The sequence below is a fragment of the Lithobates pipiens genome, unplaced genomic scaffold (genome assembly GCF_037356315.1).
Source record: "Lithobates pipiens isolate NorthernLeopardFrog02 unplaced genomic scaffold, aLitPip1_a1.2 Scaffold_16, whole genome shotgun sequence".
Classification (NCBI taxonomy): domain Eukaryota; kingdom Metazoa; phylum Chordata; class Amphibia; order Anura; family Ranidae; genus Lithobates; species Lithobates pipiens.
This window is the reverse complement of record NW_027507748.1, coordinates 508,093,974-508,114,431: the sequence shown is the minus strand read 5'-3', so window position 1 is coordinate 508,114,431 and position 20,458 is coordinate 508,093,974.

Here is a 20,458-nt window from a genome sequence, read left to right as displayed (position 1 = left end):
CGGGTTCTGCAGAAGTGGTGGGCACCCAATTGGGATAGGCGAATTCTGCAGGAAGGGCACTATGGGTACGACGGGCCTGTCTTTGTCTTCTTCTTCTTGGTGGCAGCGGGACACTACTTGTGCTTGCCACCTCGCCAGCTTGAACTGCACTTATGGGACTCGCCACGTCACCACGTGATACTGCAGTGCTGGATGTACGCCCAGGGTGTACTAGGCCGCTGGTGCTTGCCAGTTCACCAAAAGGATGAGCGGCGCTAGTACTGGCTCTATACTCCATACGAGGGACTTCCGGTTCCTGCACCTCAACAACATCAGAAAATCGGGGTCGGGTACGCCTGACAATAGCAGGGACCTCTTCTTCGTCGTCAGAGCTATCTGACATGGAGGCGCTGTCCTCTACAGGTTCGTATTCTGAGCCTGATTCTGACAGATCAGTGTCTTCCTCTTCACTATCTGTCATGCTCAGAAACGTGTAGGCCTCTTCACTAGTGTACCTTCGCTTTGCCATTTTGGGCTCTAAATTTAGGGGTACAGTAGTGAGACTCACAGGTAAAAAAGCACCTAGCCTGTCAGCGACTGTATAAAACGCTACCAAAAAAAACTGTTAGCGATCGCAGGGATCAGGCCTGACTCTGCGAAAGCTGCAGTTATGTGTGTTGTGTTTTGTAAGTGACAGTGATCGATCGATACTGCACTTGGGTGGGCTGGGCTGGGCTGGGCTGGGCAGAGGGGCAAAACGCAGGTGCTAGCAGGTATCTGGGCTGATCCTGCTAACAATGCCTTTTTTTAGAACCCTAAATTGCTGGGCACGCTAGTATAGATCTGATCAGATCAGATATTGATCTGTTCGGATACTATACCACTAAGGGAGGTGTATGCTTTGCGCGTGGGTGTTAGCGGTGCTGGCACTAACCTAGCACTGCCTGGGGCGACGCAGACCCTTTCTGACCCTAAAACCAAATTTATATCACCCGCCGGGTGATCAGGGGGTTAAACCTTTATTAGGTAATAAATGGCGGGTGCCCTGATGCTATAAAAAGCGAACTACCAAACCAGCGTCACCCGTAACACTTATACGGTGATCACTGGTGAAAGGGTTAACTAAGGGCAATCAGGGGTTAAAACCTTTATTGGGTATTTATATGGGGGTACCTGAAGCTTTATAAAAAGCTGACGGGGAACCTAAATAACTAAATAACTAACTGGCTAACCAGCGTCACCAGTGACACTTATGCAGCGATCGCTGGTGAAAGGGTTAACTCTAGGGGCAATCAAAGGGTTAAAACCTTTATTAGGTTATATATCGGGGTACCTAACGGTATAAAAACCTGGCGTTGAACCTAAAAAAAAACTAGCTTCCTAGCGGGACCAGTGACACTATTGCAGCGATCAGAAAAACGATCGCTTAGTGACACTGGTAAAAGAGGGTGAAAGGGTTAACTGGGAGGGCAATCAAGGGGTTAAACCTTTATTAGGGGGGGGTAGGGGGCTACCCTGGACCTAAAGGGGCCAAACACTAGCTGCCCTGACACTTTTTACAGTCACAACTGACACTAAATGTAGTGATCAATAAATAAATGAACACTGCATTAGTGACACTGTGACTGGGGGGGGGGGGCGGGGGGCCGATCGGGGGGGTGATCGGGGGGTGACTGGGGTGAAATGTGTGCCTGTGTGTACCTATGTGTCAGTGGACTGTTGGTGCACTTACTTGCGTCTTCACTCCTCGCTGTCCGGTTCAAAAAGACCGCCACGAGGAGTGTGACATCACTTCCTCCTCCTGTGTTTACATTTTCACAGGGGAGGAAGTTCGTCACTGGCCAGGAGCGATCGAGAGGGGATGGGCGGAAACCAACGGCCATCCCCTCATCGCCGATCGCTCCGGCACCGAAAGGGACCGCCGTATCTAGCGGGAGGGGGTCCGATCGGACCCCCCACCCGCTAGAAGGCAATCACGTACATTTACGTGATTATGCCTGCCTGTGCCATTGTGTTGACGTACATTGGCAATACGGCGGTCCTGAAGTGGTTAAAGAGAGCTTTCAGTCAGTGTTAGGAGATTGTGCGTGCTGTCTGCATGCTCTGAACACAGTATACACCGCTATATCCACCTATATAGCTAACTATCTTGCTCGTTTTAAATAGAGCTTGCACTCAGCGGTAGGAGATTGTGCGTGCTGTCTGCATGCTCTGAACACAGTATACACCGCTATATCCACCTATATAGCTAACTATCTTGCTCATTTTAACCACTTGACCACTGGGCACTTAAACACCCTTAATAACCAGACCAATTTTCAGCTTTCGGTGCTCTCGCATTTTGAATGACAATTACTCAGTCATGCAACACTGGACCTATATGAAATTTTTGTCCTTTTTTTCACACAAATAGAGCTTTCTTTTGGTGGTATTTAATCACCGCTGGGTTTTTTATTTTTTGTGCTATAAAGGAAAAAATACCGAAAATTCTGTAAAAAAATGAATTTTTCGTTGTTTCTGTTAGAAAATTTAGCAGATTAGTAATTTTTTCTTCATAAATTTTGGCCAAAATTTATACCACTACATATCTTTGGTAAAAATAAGTACAAATTGGTGGATATTATTTGGTCTTTGTGAAAGTTATAGAGTCCACAAGCTATGGTGCCAATATCTGAAAATTGATCACACCTGAAGTACTGACGGCCTATTTCAATTCTTGAGACCCTAACATGCCAGAAAAGTACAAATACCCCCCAAATTACCCCTTTTTGGAAAGAAGACATTCCAAGGTATTTAGTAAGAGGCATGATGAGTTTTTTGAAGTTGTCATTTTTTCCCACAATTCTTTGCAAAATCAAGATTTATTTTACTTTTTTTTTTTTTTTCACAAAATTGTCATATTATCAGGTTATTTCTCACACACAGCATATGCATACCACAAATTACACCCCAAAACACATTCTGCTATTACTCCCGAGTATGGCGATACCACATGTGTGAGACTTTTACACAGTGTGGCCACATACAGAGGCCCAACATGCAGGGAGCGCCATCAGGTGTTCTGGAGCACCCAGGACAATTCTGACATTTCTCTCCTACATGTAAAAATCATCATTTATTTGCTAGAAAATTACATAGAACTCCAAAACATTATATATGTTTTTTTAGCAAACACCCTGGAGAATACAATGGTGGTCTTTGCAACTTTTTATCTCGCACGGTATTTGCGCAGTAATTTTTCGAATGCTTTTTTTTGGAAAAAAAACAGTTTTGGGCTTAAAAAAAAAAAAAAAACAGTAAAGTTAGCCCAATTTTTCCATAATGTGAAAGATGAAGTTACGCTGAGTAAATAGATACCTAATATGTCACTCTTCAAAATTGCACACGCTCGTGGAATGGCGCCAAACGTCGCTACTTAAAAATCCCCATAGGCGACAATTTAATTTTTTTTTTACTGGTTATATGCTTTGAGTTACAGAGGAGGTCTAGGGCTAGAATTATTGCTCTCACTCTAACGTTCGCAGCGATACCTCACATGTGTGGTTTGAACACCGTTTTCATATGTGGGCGGGACTTACGTATGCGTTCGCTTCTGCATGCGAGCACATGGGGACAGGGGCGCTTTAAAAAAAAAACATTTTTTTTTATTGTTCATTTTACTTTATTTATTTTAGTTTGACATTTTTTTCCCCAAAAATAATTTTTTTGATCACTTTTATTCCTATTACAAGGAATGTAAACATCCCTTGTAATAGGAATATGGCATGACAGGTCCTCTTTACAGTGAGATGTGGGGTCAATAAGACCCTGCATCTCACCTCTAAGCTGGGAAGCCTGAAAAAAAAAAAAAAAAGATTCTGTCTTTGATCGTATTAGCGATTCGATAGAAGCACCGGAGGGCGGCGGGAGGGGGGGGATGTCTATGGCTGGGTATTGCAGGGTATCACCGACTATGGCTGGGTATCTCAGAGTATGGCGTTGCAGAGTATTGCATTGCAGGGTATTGGCGGGTGTTGCAGAGCATTGCAGAGTGTTGCAGGGTATTGGCGGGTGTTGCAGAGCATTGCAAAGTGTTGCAGGGTATTGGCGGGTGTTGCAGAGCATTGCAGAGTGTTGCAGGGTATTGGCGGGTGTTGCAGGGTATTGCAGAGTGTTGCAGGGTATTGCAAAGCGTTGCAGAGTGTTGCAGAGTATTGCAGAGTGTTGCAGGGCATTGCAGAGTGTTGCAAGGTGTTGCGGAGTGTTGCAGGGCATTGCAGAGTGTTGCAGGGCATTGCGGAGTGTTGCAGGGCGTTGCGGAGTGTTGCAGGGCGTTGCGGAGTGTTGCAGGGCGTTGCAGGGTATTGCAGAGTGTTGCAGGGTATTGCAAGGTGTTGCAGGGTATTGCAGAGTGTTGCAAGGTGTTGCGGAGTGTTGCAGGGTATTGCGGAGTGTTGCAAGGTGTTGCGGAGTGTTGCAGGGTATTGCGGAGTGTTGCAAGGTGTTGCGGAGTGTTGCAGGGTATTGCAGAGTGTTGCAGGGTATTGCGGAGTGTTGCAAGGTGTTGCGGAGCGTTGCAGGGTATTGCGGAGCGTTGCAGGGCATTGCGGAGTGTTGCAGGGCAATGCAGAGTGTTGCAGGGCAATGCAGAGTGTTGCAGGGCAATGCAGAGTGCTGCAGGGCAATGCAGAGTGCTGCAGGGTAATGCAGAGTGTTGCAGGGTAATGCAGAGTAATGGGGGTATTGCAGAGTAATGGGGGTATTGCAGAGTAATGCAGAGTAATGGGGGTATTGCAGAGTAATGGGGGTATTGCAGAGTAATGCAGAGTAATGGCAGGGTATTGCAGAGTAATGCAGAGTAATGGCAGGGTATTGCAGAGTGTTGGCAGGGAATCGAGGGGTTAATTTTCGGTGCGCAGCGATGTGGGCACTGCAGATGCAGCCCACATCGCTGCTGACACCGATCTCTTCCCCCTCCGCTGTACCGATTGGTACAGAGAGGGGGAGGGAGGAACCGGCGTCATAACATGACGCCGGTTTGTTTACAAGTGATCACTCCGTCATTTGACGGAGCGATCACGTGGTAAACGGCCGCGCTGAGCAGAGAGCTCAGGGGCGCGCGAGAGCAGAATTCTGGGAGGCCGTTAATTAACGGCCTCTCAGAGTTAAACAACCGCCCTGAAGCCGTTAATCGGCAATGGGCGGTTGTTAAGTGGTTAAATAGAGCTTTCAGTCAGTGTTAGGAGATTGTGCATGCTGTCTGTGTGCTCTGAACACAGTATACACCGCTATAGCCACCTATATAGCTAACTATCTTGCTCGTTTTTAAATAGAGCTTTCAATCAGTGTTAGGAGATTGTGCGTGCTGTCTGCGTGCTCTGAACGCAGTATACACCGCTATATCCACCTATATAGCTAACTATCTTGTTCGTTTTAAATAGAGCTTTCAGTCAGTGTTAGGAGATTGCGCGTGCTGTCTGCGTGCTTTGAACGCAGTATACACCGCTATATCCACCTATATAGCTAACTATCTTGCTCATTTTAAATAGAGCTTGCAGTCAGCGGTAGGAGATTGTGCGTGCTGTCTGCGTGCTCTGAACCCAGTATACACCGCTATATCCACCTATATAGCTAACTATCTTGCTCATTTTAAATAGAGCTTTCAGTCAGTGTTAGGAGCTTGTGCGTGCTGGCTGCGTGCTCTGATCTCTGAGGACTTCCAGAGTGGTGGAGAAAGAGAGGGAGCTGATGACTTCAGTCAGCCCAGGCCAGGTGCCTGTTTCTCAGCCTAATGAAGGACGTGGAGCCCTTAAGCTCCTGGAGCTCGTCAAGGAGGAGAGGTTGTTTTTGGAGAACCAGCTGGATCTTGCAGATTGGTCTCTGAGACAGCCAGGAGAGGATGCGGAGAAATCTGCAGACAGAAGGAAGAAAGCTAAAAGCTTAATTGTGAAGGCTTCCCGCAGCTACTGCGAGAAAATGAAGGTCCTGGCGGAGCTAAGGAACCGGAGAGACAGATCGGGTGTTGTAAAGAGACAGGAGTTCAAGACGGTGATAGACGGGTTGAAGAAGCAGTGCAACTTGATGGGTGAGCTGTTATCCAACCTGATTGACAGTGCTTCTAGTGAGAAAGATTTTCTATCTAATGTGGACAAAGCGATGAGAATTGCGTGTGACGAGGGGACCCAGGCAGGGAGACGCCGCAGACAGCGTTCAGCCCCTGACACAGCGCCTGAAGAGGAAATGGCGGGTCCCTCTGTGGAAGCCAGCCATGAAGAAAAGGAAAGTGCGGTGGAAAGAAAGGTGGCCAGTGACAAACCGGAGGGAAAGACTGTGGTGGAAAGAAAGCCAGTGGTGTGTAAAGAAACAGTTTTGGAGAGAGAGAGTGCTGTGAAGGCTGGAAATGTGAAGAGCATTCCTGGTGAAAAGACTGCTAGCCCTGCTAACTCCGCTAATCCTGCAGAGGGGTCAGGTAAGCCTAAGGGTTGCCAGCCTATGAATGAGGCTGTGTCCCCAGAGGGCAGGTTAGACCCCGGTGAAGTGGGAAGGAGGCAGCAAAAGGACATTAAAGACAGGAGTGTTGTTAAGAAGATACCAGTGGTGCAGCTTGCTAGGATAGTAAGCAAAGGAAAAATGGACTTACCTGTACAGTCCCCAGTGATCCCAGCCGGTGGTTGCAAGCAGGGCACGCCGTCAGTTGCGTTGTCGGCTGCCACTGCTGCAAGCCGGTCTCAGGGTAAGGGGACTAGGGTATATGAGAGTCAAGCCAGCTTGGCTGCCGCTGTGGGCAGCGGTGCAGTGTCAGCCGGCGGCATGGCATCTGACAGTTCGGGAATGGCGGCCGTGAATAAGAAAACGCCGTCTTCCCGCGGGAGGAGGGGTGGTGCTACTGACCGCGAGGCCAATAGTAGCGCGGGAAGGGGTGATGACGCACTTCCGGTGCGCGAGCTGGTTCGTGGCGGGAATAGCCCGCGGCCGGAAGTGACGGTGGCGGGTCCGGAAGTTGACCCCGGGGGTCGTTTTCAAAGGACTTCCGGTCTGCTTTCTGGTCAAGAGAGTGTAAACAGTAACAGTAATGTTGAAATGTCTAGTTGTATAGTGCCAGAACAAGCTACGGCCTGGGGTGACTGCCCAATGGGCGAGCTTGATGGTGAGAACCCTGCAATGACGTTCATTCGCGGCTTGGAGGGTTCTCAATCAGGGCCGAGCCAAGTGTCAGTGGATTCCTGCGGGGCCCATATGGAGGTGGAGTGGCAAGAAGCCTGGGAGGCTTTGCTTTATAGCTCTGAGGATGAGACCTATCCTAAAGTTCAGGCTGGGGTAAACGATGTGGGGAGTGTGACTTCCCATGCCGTGAGTGGGGGGCAGCTTCTCATGTTGTACCCCCAGTGTCTGTGGCAGAGGCTCCTCCTCTGGGACCCGTACTAAGGGGGACACCAGAGGTAAGGTTGCTGACGGCACTTGGTGAAAGGCGTTCCTACGCCAATGTGGCTGGGTCCAGTGTGCCTCTGGACCACCTGTACCACCAGTTTGGGGCCAGTAACTTTCGGGTACCCCCGGCTGGTCAGACCCCTGGGGCCAGTACTTGGTCTAGGGGGACAGGTGGTCCGGAGCGCAAGCGTAGGAATGTGGTCCAGCTGAGATGGGAGGGTGAAGGTCAGTGCCCCACGAGGGGTCAAGTGGTTGACATGGTCCTGGCGTTGGGGTTCAGGGTGGCTGAGCTATTTGCTGTGATCCACCCAGCTGGCACCCCTGACTTTGATGTCAGTTTCACCAACGCTGTGACCATGGAGCGTTTTATAACCGCTTTTGGGTTGGTTAAAGGGGCTGATCCCTGGAAAGGGTTCCGCCTGATTCCTTTGAGTAGGCAGGAGGAGATTAAAAACCTGACGGTGTTAGTAAGGAACGAGAGCCTGCCCCCGGAGGACATAGCAACTTGGCTGGGGAGACACGGCCAGTTGCAGTGTCCTCTAAATAAATGCTTAGACGAGCGTGGGGTATGGACTGGAGCATGGAACACCAGGATTCGTTTGAGAAGATCTGGCAACACGGTTGCACATGTCCCAGGAAGTGCTTTCCTGGGACGAGACAGAATCCTGGTGTTCTACCCAGGCCAGCCCCGTAGGTGTTTCAGGTGTGGGTGTCCAACCCACATGAGTGCAGATTGCACAGTTGTGCGCTGCACTAAGTGCAATAAGTTTGGACACTCAGGTGACACGTGTGGGTTGATCTGCTGCAACCTTTGCGGTCAAATGGGGCATCCCTTTAGCAGATGCCCCAGAGCCTACAGGGGTGAAGCTGCAGCAGGTGGTGGGCCAGGAGGGGATAGTGCACCTCCTCCTGCTGGGCAGAGTTCTGGAGGGGAAAGGCAGGGAAGCGCTCCTACGGCGGAGCCACAGGGTGCACCTCGAGCCCAGAAGGCAAGTAGGGTCCCTCAAAGAGAAAAGGGGGTACGGCCTGCAGATGTTGCCCAGGCCCCTGTCACTGAAGTTCAGGTGCCCGGTCCAGATATTGGTCAGGTGGAGGTAGTTGGGCCTCCCCTTTTGGATAAGGGGGGGGGGCACAGGGTTCTGTTTCCCAGGTTACTGCTTCCACTCCCCTTCCTCGGAGACGTAGGCCGGGCAGACGTCTGGTCACTGTCTCCTCATCCGATTCTTCGGCTGGGGATGACAGGTCTGGGGAGGAGGAGATGGAAGTCTCGGTTAAGGGGGCTCAGAAACGCCCAAAAGAAGTATCGGATGAGGAGGGTGAAGTGGCTTGGGTCACAATTAGGAAAAAGCAGGGGAAGAAGAAGAAAAAAAGGGCCCCGTTACCTGAGGTGGATCCTGGGCCACCAGAAGGGCCTAGCAGTAGGGGTGATGCTCTACTTATACATTTTTCTTCTGGGGAGGAGGAGGGGGAAGATGATATGTAAAAATTGTTTTTTCCCTTTTTGACTGTATAGTTTATCGTTGTTAGTTTTTGTAAAGTGAATGTAAACTGATGTTTGTTTTGTTATGTTAAGCTTGTAATTTGGTAGCAGTATACTGAAATAAAAAAATATCCACCTATATAGCTACCTATCTTGCTCGTTTTAAATAGAGCTTTCAGTCAGTGTTAGGAGATTGTGCGTGCTGTCTGCATGCTCTGAACGCAGTATACACCGCTATATCCACCTATATAGCTAACTATCTTGCTCATTTTAAATAGAGCTTTCAGTCAGTGTTAGGAGATTGTGCGTGCTGTCTGCGTGCTCTGAACGCAGTATACACCGCTATATCCACCTATATAGCTAATTATCTTGCTCGTATTTAAATAGAGCTTTCAGTCAGTGTTAGGAGATTGTGCGTGCTGTCTGCGTGCTTTGAACGCAGTATACACCGCTGTATTCACCTATATAGCTAACTATCTTGCTCATTTTAAATAGAGCTTGCAGTCAGCGGTAGGAGATTGTGCGTGCTGTCTGCGTGCTCTGAACCCAGTATACACCGCTATATCCACCTATATAGCTAACTATCTTGCTTGTTTTAAATAGAGCTTGCAGTCAGCGGTAGGAGATTGTGCGTGCTGTCTGCGTGCTCTGAACCCAGTATACACCGCTATATCCACCTATATAGCTAACTATCTTGCTCGTTTTAAATAGAGCTTGCAGTCAGCGGTAGGAGATTGTGTGTGCTGTCTGTGTTCTCTGAACCCAGTATACACCGCTATAGCCACCTATATAGCTAACTATATTGCTCGTTTTAAATAGAGCTTGCAGTCAGCGGTAGGAGATTGTGAGTGCTGTCTGCGTGCTCTGAACCCAGTATACACTGCTATATCCACCTATATAGCTAACTATCTTGCTTGTTTTAAATAGAGCTTGCAGTCAGCGGTAGGAGATTGTGCGTGCTGTCTGCGTGCTCTGAACCCAGTATACACCGCTATATCCACCTATATAGCTAACTATCTTGCTCATTTTAAATAGAGCTTGCAGTCAGCGGTAGGAGATTGTGCGTGCTGTCTATGTGCTCTGAACCCAGTATACACCGCTATATCCACCTATATAGCTAACTATCTTGCTCGTTTTAAATAGAGCTTGCAGTCAGCGGTAGGAGATTGTGCGTGCTGTCTGCGTGCTCTGAACCCAGTATACACCGCTATATCCACTTACATAGCTCTTCTCTATTGGAGCCATCTGCCATCTGCAGGAGTTCCCATCTCCCTTCAGGCCATTACCATGTCTGGAAGGCCAACAAGGAAAGGCAGACAGGCGTGAGCCAATAAAAGAGGGTAATCAGGCTCTGTGTCTAGAGACAACAGTGCTGGTCGTGGACGCGGTGCATCGTCCTCATCTGCACATGGCCATGGGACACACTTGTCCTTCTTTTTGGCAGCTGGACATGTTGAGCCACAACATGCCAACGACTTGGTAGAGTGGATGACCAAGCCCTCCTCATCCTCCTCATCCTCTCTCACCCAGGCTCAGGGTACTAGAAAAGCAGCTGCCAACGCATCGTCTTCCCTCCTCTCAATGTCATCATCAGTGACTCCTTCCCTAGACCCACCACGTCCTCCTGAGGAGTCTCCTGAACTCTTTGAGCACAGTGTTGGGTACATGCTCCAGGAGGATGCCCAGTGTTTTGTAGGCTCTGATGATGATACTCAGCTAGAGGAAGGCAGTGGTGTGAATGCAGAGAGAGGGGATGCTCAAGAAGGACAGCAATCTGGCAGTCATGTTCCACAAGCTGCAGCATACTGCCAGGTTTGCTACAGCGATGAAGAGGGAGGGGATGATGAGGGCACTGACTCCACGTGGGTGCCTGGTAGGAGAGAGGAGGAGGAGGAGGAGGCACATGTCCAACGAGGCAGGATGCCCTCCGGGGGCCAGCTTAGGGGCAGCACACCGACTGAATCACACCGCAGAGCTCCGCCTGTGCAGGGCACTGCCTCTGCGCGTTATTCTAAAAGTTCTTTGGTGTGGGCCTTTTTTGAGACGAGTGCATCAGATCGCACAGCTCCTATTTGCAACATATGTCTCAAGCGTATCTCGCGTGGCCAAAACATCAGCCGCTTGGGCACCACATGCTTGACCAGACATATGTTGACCTGCCATGCAGCTCGTTGGCAGGCGTACCTCAAAGACCCACACCAAAGAACAAAGCGGACCTCTCCTTGCTCCTCATCAGCTGGGATCTCCAACCCCACTAGACCTTCAGTCCTCTCTGAAACCTGCTCTGAGAGGAATGAAGGTGTAGAATTAGGTGTGTCACAGCCAAGTGCTTCCAGGCACTCTGCTAGCAGTACACCCACATCCGATTATAGCAGGCAAATGTCCCTGCCCCAGCTGCTGGACCGGCGAAAGAAGTTCACTCCCAGCCATCCACATGCCCAGCGGTTGAATGCTAGCTTGGCTAAATTGCTAGCACTTCAACTGCTGCCTTTTCAGTTGGTAGACTCGGCCCCCTTCCGTGAGTTTGTACAATGTGCGGTTCCTCAGTGGCAGGTCCCCAAACGCCACTTTTTCTCACGGAAGGCGATTCCGGCTCTCTACCGGCATGTGGAAGGCAATGTCCTTGCCTCGCTGGACAGGGCGGTCAGCGGTAAGGTGCATATTACCGCTGACTCATGGTCCAGCAGGCATGGACAGGGATGTTACCTGTCTTTCACGGCCCATTGGGTCACTCTTCTGGCAGCTGGGAAGGATGCAGGACAAGGTGCAGTAGTGTTGGAGGTTGTTCCGCCACCACGCCTCCAAAATGCTACTATAGGTTGTGACACACCTCTCTCCTCCACCCCCTCCTCTTCTTCTTCCTCCATGGGAGGTTACAAACTCCTGGTCCTGGACAACATGTTGCTGAGGCATCGGTCAGAAGGAGCGGTGGTGAAGGTGGCCGTCTGACCGATGCTTTCAGACAATTTTTTAGTCCGCAGCCCCATGGTATGATCAGTTCCAGCAACCATCACCAGCGTCTGATTTACATGGTGCAGGAATACTTAGGGGCAAGGTCAGAGTTGGACACCTTTCCCACCGAAAATCCTCTGGCTTACTGGGTCTTGAGGATGGATCACTGGCCAGAGCTTGCACAGTATGCAATTGAGCTACTGGCCTGTCCTGCGTCCAGCGTTCTTTCGGAAAGCACCTTCAGTGCTGCTGGTGGCTTTGTTACCGATCACAAGGTGCGCCTGTCGACCGAATCAGTTTATCGTCTGACCTTCATCAAGATGAATCAGTCTTGGATCACCCACAGCTACCAAGCACCTGAAGCTGATGTAACCGAATAATTTATTTTGAAATATCACATCCCTTCAAGACTGCCTATGCTGATGCTGAGTGACTGTCCTGTTATATTGATTGCCTATCCTCTTCCTCCTCCGCTGATATGTTGGAAGAACATTTCTGGTTCTGGGTGATGCCATCAGCCCAATTTTTCTGCCCCTGTTTAACAGGGGTGTTTAATTACAATTTTTGATGCAATGCTTTGCAGCAGGGCTAATTCCTATGCTACAACTAGAGTATATGGGAGAGATTGCAGTATGGTGGCACCAGCACCAGTGCCTAAGGCCCAATTTTTCTGCCCCTGTTTAACAGGGGCGTTTAAGTACAATTTTTGATGCAATGCTTTGCAGCAGGGCTAATTCCTGCACTAAAACTAGAGTATATGGGAGAGGTTGCAGTGTCGTGGCACCAGCACCAGTGCCTAAGGCCCAATTTTTCTGCCCCTGTTTAACAGGGGTGTTTAATTACAATTTTTGATGCAATACTTTGCAGCAGGGCTAATTCCTGCACTAAAACTAGAGTATATGGGAGAGGTTGCAGTGTCGTGGCACCAGCACCAGTGCCTAAGGCCCAATTTTTCTGCCCCTGTTTAACAGGGACGTTTAATTACAATTCTTGATATAATATTTCACAGGAGGGCCCGTTCCTGTGCCCACCCAGAGTAACTGTGAGGACTTATAGTGTTGTGGCACCAGCACCACAACCACCAAAGGTCAATTTTTCTACCACTGTTCAACAATGGCATGTAATTACAATTCTTGATATAATAGTTCACAGCAGGGCGCTCCAGCGCCCACCAAGAGTCAATTTGAGGGCTTACAATGTTGTGGCAAAACCAACACCTTGTTCCACCATTTCCGCCATTTCTGCAGAGCATATAGGGCAGGCCCCTACTTTCAAACATCCAACTTACAAACATCTCCTACTTGCAAACGGAAGGAGACAACAGCAAGTGAGATGAAAAAAGACGGACGGCAAAACAAATTATACAGGGGTGATAACCCTTCCCTATGTTTTCCAAAAAGCTTAAAAATCGTTTTTTTGACTGGAGCTACACTTTAAAAATGTACCAGTTGAAAATTACAAACACATTCAACTTAACACAACAAACCTACACAGTCCCTGTCTTGTTTGCACCGCCTTTTTTTAATATGGGTACGGAGTTCCCCTTAATATGCGTGCAAGACCCAAAGGGGCTGGTAATGGGCAGGGAGGGCTACCCATGCCATTTTTCTCAATGATTTTCAACCATATTGCAGGAACCAGATATAACATTAAAACCGCAAGCAGTTTTAAATGACGTTATTTCCGTTAAATGTCATTTTGTGCAGGGACTGTTCTAAACACGGGAAACACGTGGCACTTCACAGGCATACTACAGACACCCCCCGGCACGATATTGAAAGGAATATTTCACTTTTTTTCACTTTAATCGTCATTAAAATCAGTACTCCCGCCAAAATGGCCGTTTTTAAAACTTTTTTTTGCATTGACCCATGTCCCCTGGGGCAGGAGCCAGGTCCCCAAACCCTTTTTAGGACAGTATCTTGCATATTAGCCGTTAAAATTAGCACTTTTAATTTCAAACGTTCGAGTTCCATAGACTTCAATGGGGTTCTAACGTTCGTACCGATTTGGGGTCCGTTCGAAAGTTCTGGTGCGAACCGAACCGGGGGGTGTTCGGCTCATCCCTACTTTTAAAGTATTTTTCAAATAAATGTAGTGTAAGTACCTTGGTTAGACTTGGTCTCATCCTTTTGCAGTCCCTGTGCAATTCTACAGCCCAAAATAGAGAAGGGAGAAGTAGCACAAAAAAGCAAGCAGGTGTGCTAGCTTTTTCAGGTGGAATGGGGTTTTCTAGAGATTGGATTCTGGGGAACAATGTTGTGATATGAAGAATGCGATCCTAACAACTCCTATGTGATGATAAGTGAAGGGAAACTTAATATCTCATGTTGTTTAAGCTTTTGTGGTCAAATTTTAATCAACCAGTGATAGACTCTGGTGTAGAATTGTTTTTTTCCCCTCTGTGTCTCTGAAGTGTTTTGTGTGGGGTGTTCAGGGCTCAAAGACTTGTTGAATAAAGTAGACGCTGAGTAGACTTTCTGATCTATAAGTCTCAATCATTTTCGTTGCAGTAAGGAGAGGTTCTGAGGCTGGGTCTCCTGAAGAGATTGTTCAGGGACTTGAGGTGGTATAGCTGGGTAGTGATCATGCATATCTGTTTTAGTTTGGTTGTTTGAACCATAGTTCATTCAATTTGCCTGAAATATTGCTTTTGTGTGCTTCCCAAACCATTATATTCAAGTTGAGTTGAAAGTATTCATCTATTGAACTGGTCAAACCTGAGACCTTGACATACTGATATCTTCTCATTGCTTTTCTCTACTCCTTTTTTTCCTTTTCTAGGTGGCACCTTCTCTTGGAGCCATAGTCTTTTTTCTTATCTTCCTACTTTGACCTTTTGAGCTATGCATACCTATTTAGAGTATTTCTAAATTATGTTATTGGAATATTGATTGGCTGATCATCACATCATAACTCATCTAAGATTAGATGCCACATATGATTCTTATGTTGAGACTGGAGAGGTATAGAATCCAGCTAAAGGTTTGAGTGACAACCACTATCGAAAGCTCTAATGGTGTAATTTGTTACACTTCCAGTTTAATTTACTATGCTCAAGTACATGTACAAATGTTAATATGATTGTACAAATGCTTTATTTCTGAACCTATAACAAAAAAATGTTATTGGAAAAAAAAAAAGAAGAAGAAAGTATTCATCTATTGGTTGCTGGATACATGGATATATCTTGTCATTGGGGTGGGGGCTCTAAAATGTGTTTCTTGTGAAAAGGCAATATGTGCCCTGTGTGTATTCAGCTCTTCTCAGGCTTTATAGAGAGAAGCTTCCAGGTAAGGTTGCTGGGGTGGAGTTGTGAGCATAGAAAGGCATGTTGTGATGTGCTTTTTTGCTTTTTATAATCTGTTAAAAAAAAAAAAAAAAATGTATCCTTCAGAAACCCTTTACGAGCCATATGCATCCTTAAAAACAACCCAAATTATGCCTTTCTCATTAATACCTACAGTATGTGCTTTTGCCGAAAAGATAATATTTTGCAGAAATCTACTTATTTTCATGTAAGTTTCAGGGAAATAAAAAAAAAATGTACTTATCTCTACCCACAACAGTGTATTTCCAGATGCTTGTGGTGTGTAGCTTTTTCTCTTCTCTGCTTGGCAATCGCTTCCATAGTTTCAATGTGAGTTTGAAACTAATTGGTGCCTGTCAGAAATTTCTGAGGACAGACATAGGCTTTCTGTAGCTGAGAGACAGAAAATAGTTTGCAGTATGTGTGTTTGGGAAGCCTTCTGTTACATCACACACATTTGTACTCAGATCAACAGACCACTAATAAAGTTACAGTGGTGTGAAAAAGTGTTTGCCCCCTTCCTCATTTCCTGTTCCTTTGCATGTTTGTCACACTTAAGTGTTTCGGAACATCAAACCAATTTAAACAATAGTCAAGGACAACACAAGTAAACACAAAATGCAATTTGTAAATGAAGGTGTTTATTATTAAAGGTGAAAAAAAATCCAAACCATCATGGCCCTGTGTGAAAAAGTGATTGCCCCCTAAACCTAATAACTGGTTGGGCCACCCTTAGCAGCAACAACTGCAACCAAGCGTTTGCGATAACGTGCAATGAGGCTTTTACAGCATCCTGGAGGAATTTTGGCCCACTCATCTTTGCAGAATTGTCCTAATTCAGTTACATTAGAGGGTTTTCGAGCATGAACGGCCTTTTTAAGGCCATACCACAACATCTCAATAGGATTCAGGTCAGGACTTTGGCTAGGCCACTCCAAAGTCTTCATTTTGTTTTTCTTCAGCCATTCGGTGGTGGACTTGCTGGTGGGTTTAGGATCATTGCCCTGCTGCAGAACCCAAGTTCGTTTCAGCTTGAGTACACGAACAGATGGTCGGACATTCTCCTTCGGGATCTCTTGGTAGACAGCAGAATTCATAGTTCCTTTTATCACGGCAAGTCTTCCAGGTCCTGAAGCAGCAAAACAGCCCCAGACCATCACACTACCACCACCATATTTTACTGTTGGTATAATGTTCTTTTTATGAAATGCAGTGTTCCTTCTACGCCAGATATACTTGGACACACACCTTCCAAAGAGTTCCACTTTTGTCTCATCGGTCCACAGAATGTTGTCCCAAAAGTCTTGGGGATCATCAAGATGTGTTGTGGAGAAATTGAGACGAGCTTTGATGTTCTTTTTGCTCAGCAGTGGTTTTCTCCTTGGAACTCTGCCATGCAGGCCATTTTTGCCCAGTCTTTTCCTGATGGTGGAGGCATGAACGCTGACCTTAACTGAGGCAAGTGAGGCCTGCAGTTCCTTGGACGTTGTTGTGGGGTCTTTTGTGACCTCTTGGATGAGTCGTCGCTGCGCTCTTGGGGTAATTTTGGGCGGCCGGCCACTCCTGGGAAGGTTCACCACTGTTCCATGTCTTCGCCATTTGTGGATAATGGCTCTCACTGTGGTTCGCTGGATTCCCAAAGCTTTGGAAATGGCTTTATAACCCTTTCCAGACTGATAGATCTCAATTACTTTCTTTCTCAATTGTTCCTGAATTTCTTTGGGTCTCGGCATGATGGGTAGCTTTTAAGGATCTTCTGGTGGACCTTACTGTGTCAAGCAGCTCCTATTTAAGTGATGCCTTGATTGTGAACAGGTGTGGCAATAATCAGGCCTGGGTGTGGCTAGAGAAATTGAACTCAGGTGTGGACAACCACAGTTATAGTATGTTTTAACAAGGGGGGGCACTCACTTTTTCATGATGGTTTGGATTTTTTTTCACCTTTAATAATAAACACCTTCATTTACAAATTGCATTTTGTGTTTACTTGTGTTGTCCTTGACTATTGTTTAAATTGGTTTGATGTTCCGAAACACTTAAGTGCGACAAACATGCAAAGCAACAGGAAATGAGGAAGGGGGCAAACACTTTTTCACACCACTGTAGGTGTGATGGGCTGGAGCACTACAACTATACTTGCATAAAAATCTAAAGTGCTGATCAAGTAAGCTAGATTCCTAGTATGCTCCTTATGGTTTGAATTTAAGTTTCAGTTCACTGGAGTGTACCAAAAACTATGTTTTGATTTTATTAAAAAGAATGTAAGACTTTTTTTTTTTTTTTTTAAAGGAATAGTCCACCACTGGATGTGAGGGAGAGCGGATTTCCAGGGAATCCATTGATTCCAGTATTCCAGGGAATCAATGGTTTTGGATGAGTATAAACTTTCTGCTCAACCTTAGGAAAAGTGCACAATATATACTTGGGGATTGTGCCTCCTGCTGATATCCCCCCCCCTCAAAAAAAAAATACTTTAACTGAATATGTGCCAAAACTCACTTGTAATCAGTGTACTACCTTAATACATTGTGAACCCCCAAAGTGGCCCCCAAATATACAAATAACACTGTTTATAACATCAAATATAAATGCTAATTTGTGTCTGAATAAATCATAGTCCTTAATAAGCAGTGGTTGTTTCAACCATCTCCAACTGTGTCATCTCAATCCCCGTTCATCTTCTGATGAATATTCCACATGTGTCACCAAAGGAAAACCAAAATCGTGCCACCACCTTATAGAATTACCAACCACCAGACCTCACCATATAGTAAGCCTTCGGTTCATTCAACGGATAACCAATCCTCAATTTACTTCTCCCGTTAGCAATTCCTCAATAACTGTATGTTCATACAAAGATAAATAGAACCAATATAGTGTAGCTTCCTGATGACGCTAAACTGCGAAACGCGTAGAAGCTGTGAGAGACATACTTTATTTGAGGAATAGCCAGGAACAGGTCGGCTGAGTGGAGGGAGGAGAGTACCACCTGCGGAACATCATTGGCTTGCCCGATCCCATGCTGTTTTCTTATGGCTAGATAAGCTTGGTGTCGGCTAATAGACACACTGAAATGTGAGTGCAATATGTTTTAAAAGAATTTCCTAATTAAAGGTGAAACAGTTTTACACTATATTGGTTCTATTTATCTTTGTATGAACATACGGTTATTGAGGATATACACTATATTGGTTCTATTTTATCTTTGTATGAACATACGGTTATTGAGGAATTGCTAACGGGAGAAGTAAATTGAGGATTGGTTATCCGTTGAATGAACCAAAGGCTTACTATATGGTGAAGTCTGGTGAGTGGCCATTCTATAAGGTGGTGGTGGCACGATTTTGGTTTTCCTTTGGTGACACATGTGGAATATTCATCAGAAGATGAACGGGGATTGAGATGACACAGTTGGAGATGATTGAAACAACCATTGCTTATTAAGGACTATGATTTATTCAGACACAAATTTGCATTTATATTTGATGTTATAAACAGTGGTATTTGTATATTTGGGGGGCACTTTGGGGGTTCACAATGCATTAAGGCAGTACACTGATTACAAGTGAGTTTTGGCACATATTTAGTTAAAGTATTTTTTGGGGGGGGGGGGGTATCAGCAGGAGGCACAATCCCCAAGTATATATTGTGCACTTATCTTTAACCCACAAGGTGGGGGAGTCAGACAGGGATTGCAGCATACCTAAAAGAAGAAGGGGTACGTCTGAGCGCCGGTACAATTTTATTTTTTCTTGGTCTCAACCTTATGAAAAACTGCATGGGTAAAAGCTTTTTTGGGAATTCTTTTTTTAAAGATACATTATATGTGTATTTCTGTACAGGTATAGAAACCTATATATCTCTGTGTGGTGATGTATTTTTTTAAGTAATTTTGTATTAGGAATGCTTCTCTTTTATATTTGAGTTAAACGTACAACATTCTCATTTCATTGTATATAATACTGATGTATGCAATTGTACATACACACAATTAAATATGTTTTAGAGCTGTCTAGAAATAGTCTTATCCACTAACCCAGCACATTATAGTTCAAAAGGGTGTGTTAAAATCCCTGTCATTTTTTTTGTCATTTTATGCATAAATAAGCATGTTACAATGTTAGTAATACTAGTAGAAGTACCTTAATACAGTTGCATTGCATCATCATAAATGTGTAATGTATGTCTGAGTAGTCTGCATTTGAGAGCATTTTGAAGTAGACTTTTTCTATATCAGGTCTATTATGCTATTAAATAAAACTGAATGCTGGGGGATTTATGTGCACCTGTACAGAATTGCCCCTCACACACGCACAATTGGTTTGTTAATAATAGATTGAGCAGCGTGACATTTTTTCCTAGTTGTGCTGACTGAGTTTCCAGGTGTAAAGAATATGATTTTCTCAATTATTCAACTCCATGACCCCTACCTCTGGGAAGCATTTTAGTGGAGAGGTATTGGGCACAACTCTGCATGCAGGCATCCAATTTTTCTGCTAGTAAAGTATTAATGATTCCATTGAGATAAAAATGAATTTGTGCAGCTAATTAGTACCCAAGATAAATGGTAGCGCAGAGGACCGCAGCATTTATTATTTGTTTATTTGCTGTTTACTCAGGCTTAGACTGTATGTGGCATCCAAATATAGATGCGAACTTGGTAAATCCCCTATAGTAATTTTGATGTAAATAAATGGGATGTCACAGTGGCTTCTGGACTGAAGCATTTCCCATTCATCTCCTTTATTTCTCTGTGGCTAGTCTTTCTTTCATCACATGCTTTCGCAAATCAAAGCAGTTGTGATGACCTGTGTGTGCATAAGAAATCCCCACATATTAGAGTATTTAAAAAGATTCTGTAATGGTGGGAATAATACAAATGTGTAGACTGATTCTTTGCAATGCAAAAAAGTAATATGTTATTGTATATAATTTCCATTAGAGTCCCTGTGTGTAATTGTTTTAAAGTCTCAAGTGGGTACCTTCAGAGCTCTCTGGTATTGACCTGTTTGAGTGGGTGTCAACAACAAAGACCCTCTTAATACATTCAAAGTCAGAACATTCTAAAGACATGATTTAGCCTAATTAAAGATTGTATTAATAACATACTTAAAAGTAAATGGTTGTCTGTGCATCAAGCATGTGTGATTAAGTCAAAACCAATACAGTTTTATAGAAATTACATATGTAAGACTGCCTTTTACAATATGGGGTTACAAAAAAATATACACACTGCATACTATATATCTATATATAGATATATAGATATAGTATACAGTGTGTGTATCTATATATATATATATATATATATATATATATATATATATATA